This window comes from Lithobates pipiens, unplaced genomic scaffold (genome assembly GCF_037356315.1).
Source record: "Lithobates pipiens isolate NorthernLeopardFrog02 unplaced genomic scaffold, aLitPip1_a1.2 Scaffold_19, whole genome shotgun sequence".
Taxonomy (NCBI): Eukaryota; Metazoa; Chordata; class Amphibia; order Anura; family Ranidae; genus Lithobates; species Lithobates pipiens.
In genome coordinates this window covers 519,818,973-519,836,900 of record NW_027507764.1, presented here as the reverse complement: position 1 = coordinate 519,836,900, position 17,928 = coordinate 519,818,973, and the positions used below count along the sequence as shown (strand labels likewise).

Genomic DNA, 17,928 nt, shown 5'->3' with positions numbered 1-17,928 from the left:
GCCTTCTCGGCATCAGTACTCACGAAAAGACAAGGGGTCCCAGATGACTTTGCTTTATGGACCAGGGTAAGCACCTTAATGGTGTTGTCCCTATCTTCCCTGGTGGGAATAAAACCTAACTGGTCAATATGTATAAGGGACTGCAAGTGCTGTGCCAATCACGTGGCGAGGATTTTAGAGAATCGTTTTAGGACCGAATTTAGGAGGGAAATGGGTCTGTAGCTCCCACATAGGCCCGGGTCTTTGCCCTCCTTAGGTATCAACGAGATGTGGGCTCTAAGGGTATGCTCAGGAAAATCCCCATTCAAGCTCAGAGTATTCAATAAATTCACCAAGCGCGGGCCGAGAATAGGGAGGAAGGTCTTATAGTATTGTGCGGTATATCCGTCAGGGCCCGGAGCCTTACCCACCTTCGGAGGTCCCACGGCCATCTGGACTTCTTCCAGTGTGATAGGGTTGGTAGACCAGAACCGGTTACATATCTGTCTATATTGTCCTGTCCGGACCCTGAATCGGGCAGGTTGTAGAGATCAGAGTAGCATTTTTCAAAGACTTTGGCTATTTGGGTTGGGGTAGAGCCCCTCTGGCCATTCTCATCTATCAACTGTTGTATGTAAGAGGCAGATTTCCACTCCTTTTACTGACCTGGCAAAGATTTTTCCGCATTTGTCCCCTGATTCCTACATCAGTTTACGACAAAACTGGAGTACTGCTTTCGCTTTATAATGGAGTAGGTCAGTAATCTGGGTACGGAGTGTCCCCAATTCAATCTCTAAGGTCCATGAGGGGGCATGTTTATGTTTCGCTTCCACAGAGGCAAGTTCACAAAACAGATTAGCAATTTGTTCCTTCCGTGTTCGTTTGATGCGTGCCCCGTGCCTGATAAGTACCCTGCGGAGTACTGACTTGTGAGCCTCCCAAATTATCCCCGGGTCGCAGTCCTGCGTTTAGTTTTCTTGGAAATAAAGGTCCAATTCCCTGGTCACATCTGCTAAAACTTCCGGTATCTGGAGGAGGCTCTCATTAAGGTGCCAGAATAGAGTCCTAGGTGAGGGGTTCCTAGAGAGGGTGTAGGTAAGGGCTACAGGAGCGTGGTCAGACCAAGTAATATGGCCGATGGAGGAAGAGCTCACCAAGTGCAGTTGGTCATGTGGAATCAAGAAGAAGTCTATCCTCAAGTATGATTTGTGAGGGGAAGAGCAAAAAGAGTAGTCCCTTTCCCCGGAGTGTTGCAGACACCAGATATCAACTAATTGGTCATTCAGTAAGCACTTAGTAATAAGCTATCTAGAGTAAATGAGGAGCGAGGAGCAAGAGGCAGAAGTGTCAACCGATGGTGAAAGGGGACATTAAAGTCCCCACCTAATATCAACTGGCCCTCCCGAAAGTCACATCATCTGTGCAGGGTAGTTCTGAGGAATGTGTCTTGGTGATCATTGGGAGCGTACACAGTGGCAAATGTAAAAAGGAGCTCTCCAATGTGGCCCCTAAGAAAAAGATATCGGCCCCCAGGGTCCACCAGAGAATCCTGGAGAACCGAGGGGAGCCTGCTAGAGATCAGAATGGAGATTCCCTTGGTCTTAGAGGAGGGGTTAGTAGAGTGGTAGACCTTAGCGAAGGATCTTGACCGTAGAAAGGGGAGGCTAGTATTTTTAAAATGTGTTTCTTGTATAAAGGCCACATCAGTACAGGAAGTCTTCAGTTCTCACAGGAGGATCCACCGTTTTTCAGAGGAGTTCAGTCCCTTAACGTTTAGAGAGGTGACCTTGACTGAGTCTGCCATCGCTCCTCGGGGAGGGGAAGGGGGACGTCCGAGAAAAGCAAAGAAAGTTGAACCAAGGTAGGTATTGGGTAGGTAATGGATGGAGGGAACTAAGGGGGAAAAAGGAAGGGCAAATGGAAGGAAAGGTAAGGGGAAAAAGAGGCCGGGCACCTCAACCCCAGGGGGAGAGGGAAATTAAGGGTTGTCCGCACTCAACAGTACAGGAATTGTATACTAAAACAGCACAATTATGCTATAGCGTTTACCAGATGTACACTGGGTTTAAAGCGCCGTCCTACTTGGGTTGGTGGGTAGACAGGTCGGAGAGGGAGCCCCCGGATCCCAGTCCCCCCAGTCCCGGCAGTGGTAAATGTCACGTCTGATACCGGTATGCAAATTAAACACAATCAGTAACATCATAGAACCAAAAAACAATAGTATAATTAAAACAGAGGTAGAGCATAGAACTGTCAGCACTGAGGGGTCTCCTCAGCTCGCCCTAAATGTAGGCATGCACGAGGGAGCCCGTCACAACAGAAAAGGCATCACAGAATGGGATCCACCACCCCCCGTCCCATACCCCAAAAGTACATGTAGCCCCCGAACAAATGTATTTCTCTCTTTGGCAGATTGTCCTCTTCTTACCCCCTCTCCTCCATCCACGCCCCGGGGGAAAAGGGGGAGGGAAGGGGGGAAAAGAGGGGGGTAAGGGGGGAAAGGGGGAGTGAAAGGGGGGAGGGAAGGGGGGAGGGAAGGGAAGGAGGTAAGGGAGGGAAGGGGGGAGGGAAGGAGGGGCAGCAAAGGAGAGGGGACAAACATGCGGAAAGGTCAAGTCCTTTAGCGTGCTCACACCAGCAACCACCCGGACCCCATAAGTTTCAACTCCTCCCCTCCATGGTCACCACATGAAGATGAAAGAGGAGCAGCCCTGGTCGGTGCATGGAGAATCCGGCAGGCAAGGGGCTGGGGCCACCATCCCTCCATCCAACGGGAGACTTCACCCGAGCAGCAGTTCTGGGGCCCGCCAATTAGTGTCTCTCCTGCATCACCATCGGGGGCTGTGTAGAGCATCCAGAGGGAGGCTGGGACCGCCAAAACAGTAAGGGGTAAATCCTCCAGGGGGGTCCAGAGTCAAACTGGAGGGAAGCAGTGTCTCGCACCAATAGGCTCAATAAATAAGTCATCCAGGGTGTCCCCGAAAGCTGCAGAAGGCAATCTCGGCAAAGAGTAGGTGGGGGCCAGAGGGGGGGACGAGGGGCGCAACCAGGGAGAGGGGACACATATGCGGGAATGTCAAGCCCTTCCAGTACAGCGCACTAGGTATCACTCAGACCCCCCAAAGTGCAACTCCCCCCTCTAAGGTCAAGACTCCAGAAGGGAAGATGAGCCGCCCTGGTCTGTACATGAAAGAACCTGCTGCCAAGGGGTTGGGGCCATCATCCCTTCCTCCAATGGGAGATGCCACCTGTCAAGTGGTGCCCCTCCGACAATGTCGTCGGGGTATATGTGGAGCATCCAGGGGGAGGCAGGGACCACCCAAACAGTGAGGGGTAATGCCTCCAATGGGGACCGGTGTCAGACAGGAGGATAGCGGTGTCTTGTACAAGTTGGTTAATTAGACAAGTCATCCAGTATGTTCCTGTGAGCAGCGGAAGGAAAGGTCGGTAAGGATTATGAATGGGTGGGGGCCAGGGAGTGCATAAAACTGCCACCAGATGACCGGGGCAGAGAGGGCAAGGGGATGAAAGTCAGATCTGGTAGGTGGGGGGGGGGGGTGAGGAGTCTCACTCATATTACTCACGTTGGCCATCCCTTGAAGCTGAGCTCTCTGCATACCCAGGATGTTCTTCTGTATAATCTAGCCTATCTGTATACATTAGCCAGTCTTTTGTACACATTAGCCTCTCTGTATCAACTAGCCGGTCTTCTGTATACACTAGTCCGTCCCTAGCTTGTCTTTTATACACATAGTCTCTCGGTATACCCCGCCTTTCTGTATACATCTTTATACCCTAGCCTCTATGTATAATCTTGCCTCTCATTATACCCCAGCCTGTATTCTGTTTACCCAATTTTGTCTTTTATATAAACTAGCCTGTCTACTGTATAACTTAGCTTCTCATTATACCCCGGCCTCACTGTCAGCTTGTCTCTGTACACTAGCCTCTCTGTTTTCCCTAGTCTCTCTGTTTAAAATAGCCTCTCTGTATACACTAGTCTGTCCGTATACTTTAGCAAGTCTGCACACACTAGCCTCTTTGTGTAAAACAGCCTCTCCCTCAGTATAACCTCGCCTCCATCTCTGCATATCCAGTACGTTCTTCTGTATAATCTAGCCTGTCTTTTGTACACATTAGCCTCTCTGTATAAACTAGCTGGTCTTCTGTATACACTATTCCGTCTGTATACACTAGCAAGTCTGTGTAACCCGGTCTCTCTCTCCCTAGAAAACACCAACCCTGACCCTGACAGAGGAGGAGGGTTTAATAGTCCCTCAGACTCCTCCCACAAATACGGGCTGGCCTGCGGCCAGCCTTACCACTTGTAATCGGAGTCTTCAAGTGGGAAATGCGATATTACTTAACCACTTCCCACCCGGCCAATGCACATATACGGCCGGGTGGGAGCCGTCTACTTCTGATAGGACGTTCAGGAATGTCAATCAGGGCTCTGTGATTGGCCCTCCTGATCACATGACGGCCGTGTCCAATCACGGCCGTCATGTGATGTAAACAAACAGCCGGTTGCTAGCCAATCGGCTCCTCCTCTCCTCACACAGAAGTCATCGCTGAGGAGAGGAGAGTAGATTGCTGCAGCCGGCTGATGATCAGTGAGTATGAGCTGTTTTTTACAGCTTTTTACTCACTGATCTTCAGTCTAGTGTAAACACACAACACACCACACAGTGTAAACACAGTCCCCACATATGTCCCCATAACACACATGTCCCCAAAAAATAAAAACACATGTCCCTAATAATAAAAACATGTCCCCCACATATGTCCCACTAAAATCACTTGTCCCAATGATTATGTGCACACATATGTACGTGATCACCTGCCCACATATGTACATGATCATTTGCGTACATATGTCCGTGATCACACAAACCAATTATTATACACTTAACGGATTTTTTTTTACCAAAAACATGTAGCAGAATACATTTTGGCTTAAATTTATGACAAAATTTGATTTTATTGGATTTCTTTTAAAATAGAAAAAAGAAAATATTGTTTTTTTTCCAAATTTCCGCTTTTTTGCGCTTATATCGCAAAAAATAAAAAACGGAGTCGTGAATAAATACCACCAAAATAAATCTCTATTTGTGCGAACAAAATGATAAAAATTTCATTTGGGTACAGTGTAGCATGACCGCGCAATTGTCACTGAAAGCGCTAGAGCGATGAAAGCTGAAAATTGGGCTGGGAAAGAAGGGGGCGAAAGTGCCCTGTATTGTAGTGGTTAAGAACCAAGGCCTGAGGTGTGCCATGGCCTGGATGGTCAGTATGCTTGAAAAGAGGGCAAAAAGACACAAGTATAGGTGGAAAAGGAAAGGTAAAGATCCCATCCATAAAATGACATATGCCCAAACGCCAACTGTAAGTTACCGCTGTGAGAGTAGAACCCACCGACTCTTGACCTGAAGATGAGAAGGAACCCCTTAAGAGCCTGCAAGCTACGCAAACCCAAATGAATGTCCCGTGAAGGATAGGATGAGCCTGATGCCCAAGGTAACCCAGACATGAGAATGAACTTCTTGTGAATGAGAGGATACGTGGGGAAAAGGGAGCAAGGGCTGACCCGAAGAACCCTACAAGAAGATGGCTGAGCAGACTGAAAAAACCCAACACAAGACTGCCTGGGGTATACAGTGAGGCTATTATAATTGGAATGAGGCTGGGGTAATAAGATTGGCTTGGGTATACGGCGAGGTAGACCCTAGAAAAGAAACAGAAATCAGAAAAGTCAAACAAGTTAATACAGATAGGCTAATGTTATTCCCCTGAGCCTGGTGTATACAGAAGAATGGCTAGTGTATACAGAGAGGCTAGTGTGTACAGATGACAAGCTATTGTTTACAGATAGGCTTGTGTATACAGAAGAGAGTCTGGGGAATTCAGTGAGGCTAGTGTATGCAGAGAGGCTGGGACACCGAGACTATTGTAAAAAGAAGGCAGGCTAGTGTATATAGGTTACGGGCACGTGTATACAGAAGACAGAGAGGCTAGTCTATATAGAGGGACTGGTGTACACAGAAAGATTAATGTATACAGAAAGGCTAGCGTGTACAGAAGACATGACTTTATTTTTTGCTAATACAACTACATCTAAATCATGTAAAGAGTTACAGTGCTTTTTTCATATTTGGTGCTGTTAAAAGGTCAGTAGTGTGTTGTCAGTGGTGATATCAATGTGACAGTTAATGTAGAGAACTACATATATAAAAAATAGAGCAAAAGAGTGCTAAGTTTATTTTGTTAAGTCATTGACTGATAGACGTTAAGTAATTGGCCGTTATTGGTTTGGCAGTACATGGTTTATTTTGATGTAAGATAGTTTTATTCTCTACCTATAGCCGAGTTTTAGACGACTTTATTATTAGCATTAGTCGCATTAATCATATTTATTATGCAGAGTGTAAGTTTTGTAGTGAGACGATATTGCTTTTGAAAGATTTGTATTATTATACATAGCATTGTTAGTAGACCAATAGGACAATTTACATGGCTTAATATTGCAGAGCGTAATTTAACAGGAAAGAAATCCAAAGCGTTAGTTGCAGTAGCTTCATAAAACTGAGAAATCGTTGCATTACTCTAAATGTAAAAGTTGTTCCGGTAGCACTGAGAAGACTGATATTAGATGAGTGATCTACCCATTCCGTTTACTATTGCAGAGAGATACCGGTTAAATGTTAATATCTTAATATTTATTGCAGCGTGTAAGGTAGAAATAAGATGGTTTTGTGTGAGTTGGTTTACCAGGATATAGAGATCGTAATCTGGTTATTCTAATAATAAATATAGCAAAATAACACAGATTAATATTGAGACAGTATATACAAGTCGAGTTTAAGTGGAAATACACGAAATGACAGCAACGACGTGTGTAGGTTTTTATCAATCGGGTTCATTACGTGTCTTTAATAATGTAGTAAATATACCCCAAATATAGCATAAGGATAAGAAAGGAAAATAACTGGCAGAGGATGACATGGCAAAAAGACAAACTGCATTAGAAATGTGAATGTGAATTAGAGATGAAATGTCAATCCCCATTGGTAACCATTAATAAAGTTAACACGGCTACGTACAGCAAAGTTTGAGCTAAGCAGCTAAATATTCCTTTATATTGCAGAGCTTAAGTATTGCAGTTGAAAAGAGATCGGAAGCGTTTTTTGCAGTAGCTTCAAAATGACTGAGAAATCATTTCATTACTCTAAATGAAAAAGTTATCCCGGTAGCACTGAGTGGACTGATATTAGATGAGTTATCGTTGTAATACAAATTCAGTTTCCTATAGCAGAGAGATACCAGCTAAATGTAAGAAGAGCAATTGAACTGTTCACATCGGTAGCATTGCATTACTCTTAATATGTGAAGCGTGTAAAGAAGCAAAAGATGGTTTTGTATTATCCTAAAAGTAGCAGTATACGTAATAAAGGTGGATTTAGACATAGCAAACCCTATAATCTAATTTAGCAAAATTAGAAAGGATAATATTGAGACAGTATAAACAGGTCGAGTTTAAGTGGAAATACACAAAATATCTAGCTTACCTTTACATTGTTCAATAGAGCCTTGCAAAGTAATACCAAGTTAGAATATCGGACTAGCAATTAGATGAGATGATTGCTGTAATCATAAAATATCAGCAACTTGTCTTTAAGGATGAGAAAGTATAATAACCGGAAAAGTATGAAATTTTAAAGAGACAAATTGCATTAGAGATGTGAGATAGACATGAAATGTCAATCCCCATTGGTTACTTACATGAAACCATTAATACAGTTAACGCGGCTACATACAGCAAAGTGTGAGCTAAGCAGCTAAAGGGTATACATTATTTAAGAGTAAATTAACGTAGCTTGTAAATTCCAACGTGTAAATCGTGCCATTAATTTTGTTACGCACGAAGGCGGCTTACACTGACTTTTCTCCGTTTCCACTGGTTATACGCATAATGTATCAGTAACCCTGAAAATTAATAGTGATAGACAGTTTACAATAGGATGTATGCTTGATGTGAATGTAAAATAGTTGCATTATGTTTTATTAATGTAATCAAACTTTATTGCTATCCTTTGCTACGGCAACCACTTTCTCGCATTTTGCTGCTTTTAAAAAATGTGTTGCCAGTGTTATGTGTTACAAATGGTTATCAGTGTGACAGTTGAAGTAATATACAAAATAGAGTCAGAAAGAGAATCCTATTGCATAGAGGTAGAGAGATGGTTGCATTATTCTTAATGTGCCGGCTTTAAAAGGTTTTAAAAAGATGGTTTTGTGTGAATTTTGCTTTAACGTAAAATTAGCTGTAGACATTATATCTATGGTTACGTTTACAATGATTTAGAAATAGTAATCTCTATAATATAATAATAATAAGTATATTGAGGCAGTAAATATAAATACAGATAAAGTGAATACACAAAAGGGATCAAGAGATTGTTGCAAAGTAATATCCTCATTAAGGCCGATTGTCGGAATAGCAACATAACACGAAATATGAGCACGGCTAAAATACAGAAAAACAGTACATTATTTAGGAGTACAGTAGAATATAGTATAAATGATTTAAGATTAAATTGACTTAGCCTGAAAAAATCTAAGTTTAAATCGTTGAGTAAATCGTTGAGTAAATCGTAAATTTATCAGCTAAGTTAACTCTGAGATTATGATTAATTTGAAAATTCCATTACGCGGTCCATTTCCACTGGTATAATCATAATGTAATATCAGTAATTGCTATCAGTAAATGTTAAAATTTTAGACAGATTACATTAGGATGTGGAATTGATATGGATTTAAAAGCGGTACATTAATTTTCTGAAGCATATAGCAGAAAGACGGCTTACACTGGTTTTCTCACATTTTGCTGCGGTAAAAAGAAATGTTTTGTCACTGTGTTTTAACTGTGCAATGATCCTAGTGCAGAGAGATACTCAGTTAATGTCAGAGATACTCGGTTAATGTCAGAAAAGCAATAAAACTTTTTACATCGTTAGCGAGCGATAGTTACATTACTCATAATATGTGCAGCATGTCTGGTAGCAAATGGATGGTTTTGTGAACATTTTGCATTACCGTACAATTAGCGGTAGACCTCATCGAAGTGAATAGATTTAACTGGTTTTGAGATAGTACTCTCTATTTCTAATAATAAATAAAGCAAAATAAGTCAGGATGGTGTGTCGTCAGTGGTGATATCAAAAGTGACAGTTGATGTGGAGAATTACAAATATGCAAAATAGAGCAAAAGAGTGCAAAGTTTATTTTGTTAAGTCATTGACTGATATCTATTTTTTAAGTTATTGGCCGTTATTGTTTTGGCAGTACATGGTTTATTTTGATGTATGATAGTTTTATTGCATGCTTGATGTGGGTGATTAAAATCGTGTAGTCTATATTTAGCATAAGAATGAAAAGGCATAACATGGCAATGAGACAAACTCCATTAGAGATGCGAACTAGATGAAATGATTAATTTGTGTCTGTATATCCAAGATTGTCTTTTGTTATCACTTAGCCTACCCTCTAAATTCACTAGCCTCTCTATATACACGAGCATGTTTTCTGTTTCTGTATACATTACTCTGTCTTCTTTAAACCCTGGCCTGTCTTCTATATACACTCTGTTATACACTAGTTTCTCTGTATACACTAGCCGGTCTTCTGCATACAAAAGCCTGTCTTCGGTATACACTAGCCTATTTTCTGAATACACTAGCCCGTCTTCTGTATGCCCTAGCCTGTCTTTTGTATACATTAGTCTCTCTGTATAAACTAGCATCTCTCTATACCCCAAACTGTCCTCTGTAAACACCTGTCTCTCTTTATAGCCTGTCTAGCCTTTCATCTGTACACACTAGCTTCTCTGTATACACTAAACAGGCTTCTATATAAAATAGCTTCACTGTATGCACTAGCCTCTCTGTATAATCTAGCCTTTATTCTGTATTCACTAGCCTTTCTTCTGTATGCTGTAGTCTTCTATATATACTAGCTTCTCTGTACACCCTTGCATCTCTATAAACACTGTGTAAACTAGCCAGTCTTATGTATACACTCGCCGACTGTATACACCAGACTCTCTGAATACACTAAACCCTCTGTATACCACATCCTGTCTTCTGTATACACTAGACTGTAAAAATTAGCTAGAATACACCAGCCTGTCTTCTGTACCCACTAGACACTCTGTATACACTACCCAGTCTTCTGTATACACTGTCAGCTTTGATGTATACCCAAGCCTGTCTTCTGTATATGCACTGTCCTTTCTGTATACACTCGACTCTCTCTATACACTAATCTCTCTATATACACTAACATCTTTGTATATACTAGCCTCTCTTTAAACTAGCCTCTCTGTGTACCCCAGCCTCACTGTTTACTCTAGCATCTCTGTATACTCAAGCCTATCTGCATGCACGAGTCTGTATTCTGTATTCACTAGCCTTTCTTCTGTATGCTGTAGTCTTCTTTATATACCAGCTTCTCTGTACACCCTTGCATCTCTGTAAACACTGTGTAAACTAGCCAGTCTTATTTATACACTCGCCGACTGTATACACTAGACTCTCTGAATACCTAGCCTATGTTCTGAATACACTAGCCCGTCTTCTGTCTTCTGTATGCCCTCTCTGTATAAACTAGCATCTTTCTATACCCCAAACTGTCCTCTGTAAACACTTGTCTCTCTTTATAGCCTGTTTAGCCTTTCTTCTGTACACACTAGCTTCTCTGTATACACTAACCAGGCTTCTATATAAAATAGCTTCACTGTATGCACTAGCCTCTCTGTATAATCTAGCCTCTCTTTATACCCTAGATAGTGTTCTGCATACACTAGCCTCTCCGTAGAAGCCAGCCTTTATTCTGTATTCACTAGCCTTTCTACTGTATGCTGTAGTCTTCTATATATACTAGCTTCTCTGTACACCCTTGCATCTCTATACACCAGACTCTCTGATTACACTAAACCCTCTGTATACCACAGCCTGTCTTCTGTATACACTAGACTTTAAAAACTAGCTAGAATACACCAGCCTGTCTTCTGTATCCACTAGATTCTCTGTATACACTACCCAGGCTTCTGTATACACTGTCAGCTTGGATGTATACCCAAGCCTGTCTTCTGTATACACTAGTCTCTCTATATGCACTGTCCTATCTGTATACACTCGACTCTCTCTATACACTAACATCTTTGTATATACTAGCCTCTCTTTAAACTAGCCTTTCTGTGTACCCCAGCCTCACTGTTTACTCTAGCATCTCTGTATACTCAAGCCTATCTGCATACACGAGTCTGTATTCTGTATACACTAGCCTCTCTTTAAACTAGTCTCTGTATACCCCAGAATAACTGTATACTCTAGCCTCTCAGTATACACTAGCATTTCTGTACACATCACCCTATCTGTATTCACTAGCCTCTCTGTATACCCCAGCCTGCCTCTCTCTATACACTAGCTTTTCTTCTGAATATAATAGTCTCAGTCTCTCTCTATAACCAAGCCTGTTTTCTCTATACATTAGCATGTGTCCTGTATACACTAGCCTGTCTTCTTTATTCTCTAGCCTACCTTCTGTATACCTTAGCCTCTCTGTATAAACTAGCCTTCCTTCTATATACACTGCCATTTATGAGGTAAACAAAGAGTCTAGTGTACATAAACGACAGGCTAGAGTATAAAGAGAGGATAGGGTATACAGAAGAAAGCCTAGTGTATACAGAACACAGGCTAGTACCCTGAGCCTGGGTGAGAGAGGATGAGGAGCATTAGGAGGGCTTGGTCTTTCACATCCGACCAAGCCATGATGTGGCTCAACACGTCCAGCTGCCGAAAATAAGGACAAGCGTGGGAGGCACACAACACCCACTGTAACAGTGCTAGGTTCCTGCATTACAGAAACAGAACACCAGCAATAAGGGGTATCTTCAGGTGTATACTGTGCAGGAGGCACACAATACCCACTCTAACTTCTGCACTGCCGATGCCTGTATTGCAAAAATTGAACACCAGTAATAAAGGGTAGCTTCAGGTGTGTACTGTGCAGGAGGCACATAACACCCACTGTAACAGTGCTAGGTTCCCAAGCAGTAAAGACACTGTCCCTGCCTATCGTCCTCTTTCCCTGACCGCCGCAACACACTATACAAGGCCGCCGCGCTGGCTGCCTTATATAGTGTGGGGTGTGTACTAAACCCCCTTGAGCTATAATTGGCCACAGGAATACTGCCTGTGGTCAATTGTGGCTCTCCTCTCAGAGGATGTCACATCTGTTCTTATTATATAGAACTTATTATGCTCCTCGTAAACTTTTTCAATTTGGCCGAACGGCCGGACGCAAGTTGCCCCCGGTGCGGGAACATGGGGGGAGACATGATGCACATGTTTTGGAGATGCCCGAAGTTGATCTGCTACTGGACGGAGGTGACAGGAACCATTGATCGGGTGTTTGGAACCTCCACCAGGATGGAGGCGAAGTATTGTCTCCTGGGATTAGTTGAAGGAGTTGGAAACCCGGGAAGCAGCCAGATGGCAGTTCTGAGATGCCTATTTCAGGCAAGTAAACTGATTGCCCAACCCTGCTTAGCCTCCAATGTTGGCATTGACTTGGTTTTTTTAGCTTGTTTCCCAAGATCACCATGTTGGCGTTTGTCAAGATGGTTGAGAGTGCCCAAAGAGATCGCCTATGGCCCCATCCCCTTGAAAGTGCCCGATCTTGTCTGATCTCGGAGGTTAAGCATTGTCGGGCCTGATTAGTAACTGGATGGAAGACCGACTGGGAATACCAGGTGCCGTATGCTTATTTCTTGATCATACATCACGGGACACAGGATCATTACATAATGGGTTATATAGGCACCTCTGGTGATGGGACACTGGTTAACCCCCAATTAAGGAGAATTCCTTCCCTATATAACCCCTCCCATATGGGAGGCACCTAATTTTTCCCTTTGCCAGTGGTGGTTGGTCACGTAAAACATGTGCTATGAAGAAAGTTCTGTGCAGGTCCCTGCGGGGGCCTAAGGGCTACAACAAACCGGATCCATATCTCGGGCCGATATTTTGACTCCCAAGATGATATGGTACCCGGGCCTCGTCATCTGAAGAAACGAGGTTTTGCCTATAAGTCCTCTCCTATTGGAAGACTGGGCTCTGGGAAAACCAGACTTACTGTACTATTTACATAGTGGCACAAAAGTTTCTGGCAGAGTCTTTTACAAGGTCCAGGTAGGAGGTTCTTCTGAGAAGGAACCCCAAAAAAAACCTGAAGGTTGGCACAACTCTGCCCGCCGTGATGGGTGAAGGCTGGAATCTGTCTGTTTTCAGCAATTCCTGCGGCGAGGACAGGTAAGGGAAGTTAATCCTGTATAAATTATATTATGGATTTCTTCATTGAGTAGTTGTATGTCTTACTTGGTTTCCACCACTAGGGGGAGTAAGAGCAGCCTGATGCATACTTACATGCCTTTCAGATACACACGCTCAGTGAAGCCTGGTTCTCCCAGATGACTCATGTCTCCACTGCAATCTCAGCCACAATGAATGTAATACGTAGTCTGGGGGTCCCAGACAGCTCCGATGGCAATTCCCTTCCCCCCTGGATACCGGCAGTCCTCGTGCACGCACACCAAGCACGCTTCCGTGCTAATGGAGGAGGCGGGAGTGTGTTTGCGAGCCGCGTCGTTCGGTGTGCACGGCGCTGTACTGCGCAGTTTTACAGCCCAGAGCGTCAGGGGGCTGTAAGTGGAGACACAGGAGCTGTGGGCAGTAAGCATCCCAAGGGATTGGATCCAGGCAAACCTAAGACAAACCTACTCAGCATCAGGTTGTGCAGTTTAAGCATATATATTTATTGTGAGACTTTAAGCACAACAGTGATTGCACTTTGTACTAGTACCTCTGCTTTGTAGCTTAGGACTATGTCTCCTTGTAAGAGGGTCTCAGGGGGAGATAACAAGGACACTGGTAAGTCACCGCCTAGGTCTAGGGGTTCTAAAAATGCCTGTAGGTTACCATCCCCCCCTGCAAGACTGGAGTCAGCCTCACAGGATGCGTCAGTGCCCCTGTCAGGATTTGCAGCCTCTCCTGATATTTCAGCCCCGGTATACATCACTGAGGACTCCCTTAGGGCTACATTGGAAGGTTTTGAAGGGAGAATCATGAATTTTATTTCAGCTTCCCTGAAAGAAAGCAGGAAAAGGGGTAGATCCCCTCCCTCTGCTGAGATTCCTCTTTCAGATGACACTTCTGACAATGAGGAGAGATCCCTATCTTGGGACAGGTATCTTGAGCAGTCGGATGAATCAGAGGAAGAGGAGAGAGTCCCCTCCTCCCAGGCGCTCAGAAAACAGGTGCAGTATTATACTGAATTGGTGCGTACCACATTCAGAATGCCTGCTGCTGAGATCGCTACGTCCTCTGTTTCTTCCCTGGGAGTCAGGAAAATCCCACAACCTGCCTTTTCCTTTCCAATTAATCCCTTAATGGATAAATTGTTGTATGAGGATTGGGGACATCCCGATAAACTGTTTGCTCCTCCTAAAAGGTTTTCTATGCTTTATCCTCTGGAGGAAAGTTTCACCAAGAAATGGGGGGTCCCATCTGTCGATGCGGCTGTTTCTTGCGTGAATAGAATTCTGACCTGTCCTTTGGATAATGCTCAGGTATTTAAAGATCCAACTGATAAGAAGCTGGAAACATTATTAAAAGCCTCCTTTTGGGGGGGGCGTGTCCTGACCATGGAGGAGTGAGGAAGTGCTTCACCTCAGCTCCGCTCCATCGCCGCACATATCAGCTGCCCTCAGCGGGGAAATCCGATCCACATCACCGGGCTCAATGTCCCAACGATCCCGGCAGTCTTCCCGACCGCCGCAGGGTAACAAGAAGCGTCAGGGACAGCTGGATCAGTTCTTCCCGGGCCCCCACAGACAGGGCCGCGATGGACCCAATATTGACCGGGAAACTTCAGAAAGCTGGGAAATCCTCACAGCCTGCTACAGCGACGCCTTCCCAGTCAACCGGACCGTCTCCCCTGGCTTCTCCGGTGCCCTCCCCAGGATCGGTAAGCGATTCGGCCCCCCCTGCATCCCCCGGGTCCCTGGATGGCCGCTCAGAGGTCTCAGACCTCATGGGAGATGACACAATATGCCGCCATATTATGTCTCTCCCCACCAGAGAGGACCTAGAAAAGTTCACTAGCAGAGTGGAGAAGGCTTTCACCGCTGATATTGCCCAGCTTAAAGCTGATACTACACATCTGGGTCACAGAGTGGAGGCCCTGGAGGAAAAACTAGAGGAGACTCTCCCCGCTATTGCTCTGCTGCAATCTAGGTGCCAAACACAAGACCATCAGCTTGAGGTACTGCTGGGGCAATTGGATGATGTTGAAAACCGCAGCAGGAGGGCCAATATCAGGATCAGGGGGCTCCCGGAGGCTACTGGACCCAGGGATATTGTCCCCACTCTGACTGATATCTTTCACGGTGAATAAAGTTCGCTTTATTGATATTAAAGACACAAGTTGCAATTCAGAAATCAGAAGAATACAAATTAAAACAAAATACAGGTGGTGTAGAACACACAACAAAGAAAAAGGAAAATCAGGAGATAGTACAACCCACATAAAATACACATATGTTGTACCACAACCGTCCCCGACATTACCCTGCGAAGGCCGTGGCTAACCCGAGATCATATAAGAGATAATGCAGTATGATAGCCATCATGCCTACATCAAATCCCACAGAGGGAGGGGGGGGGGGGGTGCATGTAGAGACAAGTAAGACCACGGAAAAAAGAAAAAGGCGGAGGAGGAAAGGGCAAGAGCACGGGGGGGGGGGGGGAGGGACAAGAGAAGGAAACAGAAAAAGAAGAAAAGAAGGGGGGGGGAGAAGGAGGAGGGGAGGGGGGGGAGAAGGAGGAGGGGAGGGGGGGGAGAAGGCCGACCTACAGACCCGACGATGAGAATTCCTATATCTATATCCCTGCCCTGTCTCCACCCGTCCATGGCAGCCATATGCCATCAAACTTCCTAGGGCACTTCCTACTAATATATGTCATTTTGTACAACGGGAGGGCCTTATTAATGATGTCCTCCCACAGAGTCAGCGTCGGGGGGGAAGCAGAGGTCCAGCGAAGGAGAATGGCCTTCTTGGCATAATAAAGCAAGAAGGCAATCAGGAGCCTGGAATAGCGCGGCCTCTGTTCCTCGTCCTGAATGCCGAGAAGAGCCAGCTCCGGAGACCGGGGCAAAGAGAAGCCCAACCGGTCATCAATGGTGTCAAACACATCGGCCCAAAAGGCGGCCACCATCGGGCAGCACCAGAACATGTGGAAGAACGTTCCCTCTGCTGCTCCACATCTGGTACAGGCAGGGTCCCGCTGTCGATACAGTCTGTGCAACCGCTGCGGAGTGTAATAAACCCTATGTAAAAACTTAGTCTGTATCACCTTATCTCTAGAAGAGATCACCAGACCAAGACTATCCTGGAAACAGTCATCCCAATCCTCCCTCTCCAAGGAGGGAATATCCCTCCGCCAGGCTGTCCACAGTTTCTCCATCTTGGGAGAATCCACACTGAGTAGCAAAATGTACAGGGACGAGAGAGGCTTGGAGAGCTGGTCCAGAGACAGTAGGTCCTCCACCGGATCCATAGATAGGGTCGCATTTGCTGGCAGCTGCGCCCTGGCCGCGTGCCTCAGTTGGTGGTAACGGAAATACATCCACCCGGGCAAATTATACTTAGTGGCAAGTTCCCCATACGTCCGCAGAGCACCCCCTGTGATGATATCGCCCAACGTCCGCACCCCATATCTCACCCATACCCTCGAGTCAGGGACCGTCCGAAAGTGTGGGAGGCTAGGGTTCTCCCATATTGGCTGCCTGGGGGACCAGACCCCCGGCCTAATAAACCGTTTCCTGGCCAACCCCCACACCCTGAGCGTCGTTCTAGTTGGAAGTGGAAGCCCCCGGCAAACCCCCGGGCCCTTGTAGACTAAATCGGCGAGATCCTCCAAGGAACCTACCCCAGCCGCTTCAACGCAGTTCGCAGCGTTCGCCCTAGATCGGGCAAACCACCAACGAACCGACACAAGGACCGCCGCCCAATAATAGACCCTGAAGTCGGGCAAAGCCAACCCCCCACAACGCACAGGTAGACACAAAGTGGACCGTGCAATCCTCGGATTAGACCCTCCCCAAATAAAGGAGCCCACACAACCCTCCAGTTCCGCAAAAAAGGCTCGTGGGAGCAAAACGGGGGAGTTCCTAAAAAAATAGAGGAACCTAGGGAGGAAGACCATTTTTAACAGGTTAATGCGACCCAGCAGATTCAGGGGAAGCTTCCCCCAGGAGGCACATCTAGCCTTCAGCTGAAGGAGAGCCGGTTTCAAGTTAAGATCAAAGTACTGTGTCGGGTCCCTGCCCACCACTACCCCCAGATACTTGAATTCGGTGACCCACTGTAGGGGAGTGTCCGCCGCAGCCGCCCTCGACCCCGGGTCCAGAGGAAACAGGACGGATTTGGTCCAGTTTATCCTGACCCCAGAGAACCGTCCGAATACATTAAAAATTTCCAATGCCGCCCGTAAGGAGGAATCTGCATCTCTCAAATAGAGCAGAGCATCATCCGCGTAGAGCGACACCTTCTCCTCAAGAGGGCCTACTTTAAGTCCCACCACCCCCGAGGAGGCCCTCAGGGCCACCGCCAGAGGTTCCAACGCCAACGCAAATAACGACGGGGAGAGGGGGCAGCCTTGCCGGGTGCCCCTCTCCAACCGAAACGCCTCCGACAGCCTACCATTAATACGCAACCGTGCCCTCGGGCCGCTATAGAGCAACTGCAGCCAACTCAGGAAATGGGGACCGAACCCATATCTACGGAGTACCTCCCACAAATATCCCCATTCCACTGAGTCAAATGCC

General features: G+C 45.6%; 1 pseudogene; it reads left to right on the top strand.

Annotated features, from left to right (window-relative positions):
- Positions 1–12,686: 12,686 nt before the first annotated feature.
- Positions 12,687–12,805, top strand: LOC143999193 (5S ribosomal RNA; annotated as a pseudogene).
- The last annotated feature ends 5,123 nt before the right edge of the window (positions 12,806–17,928 follow it).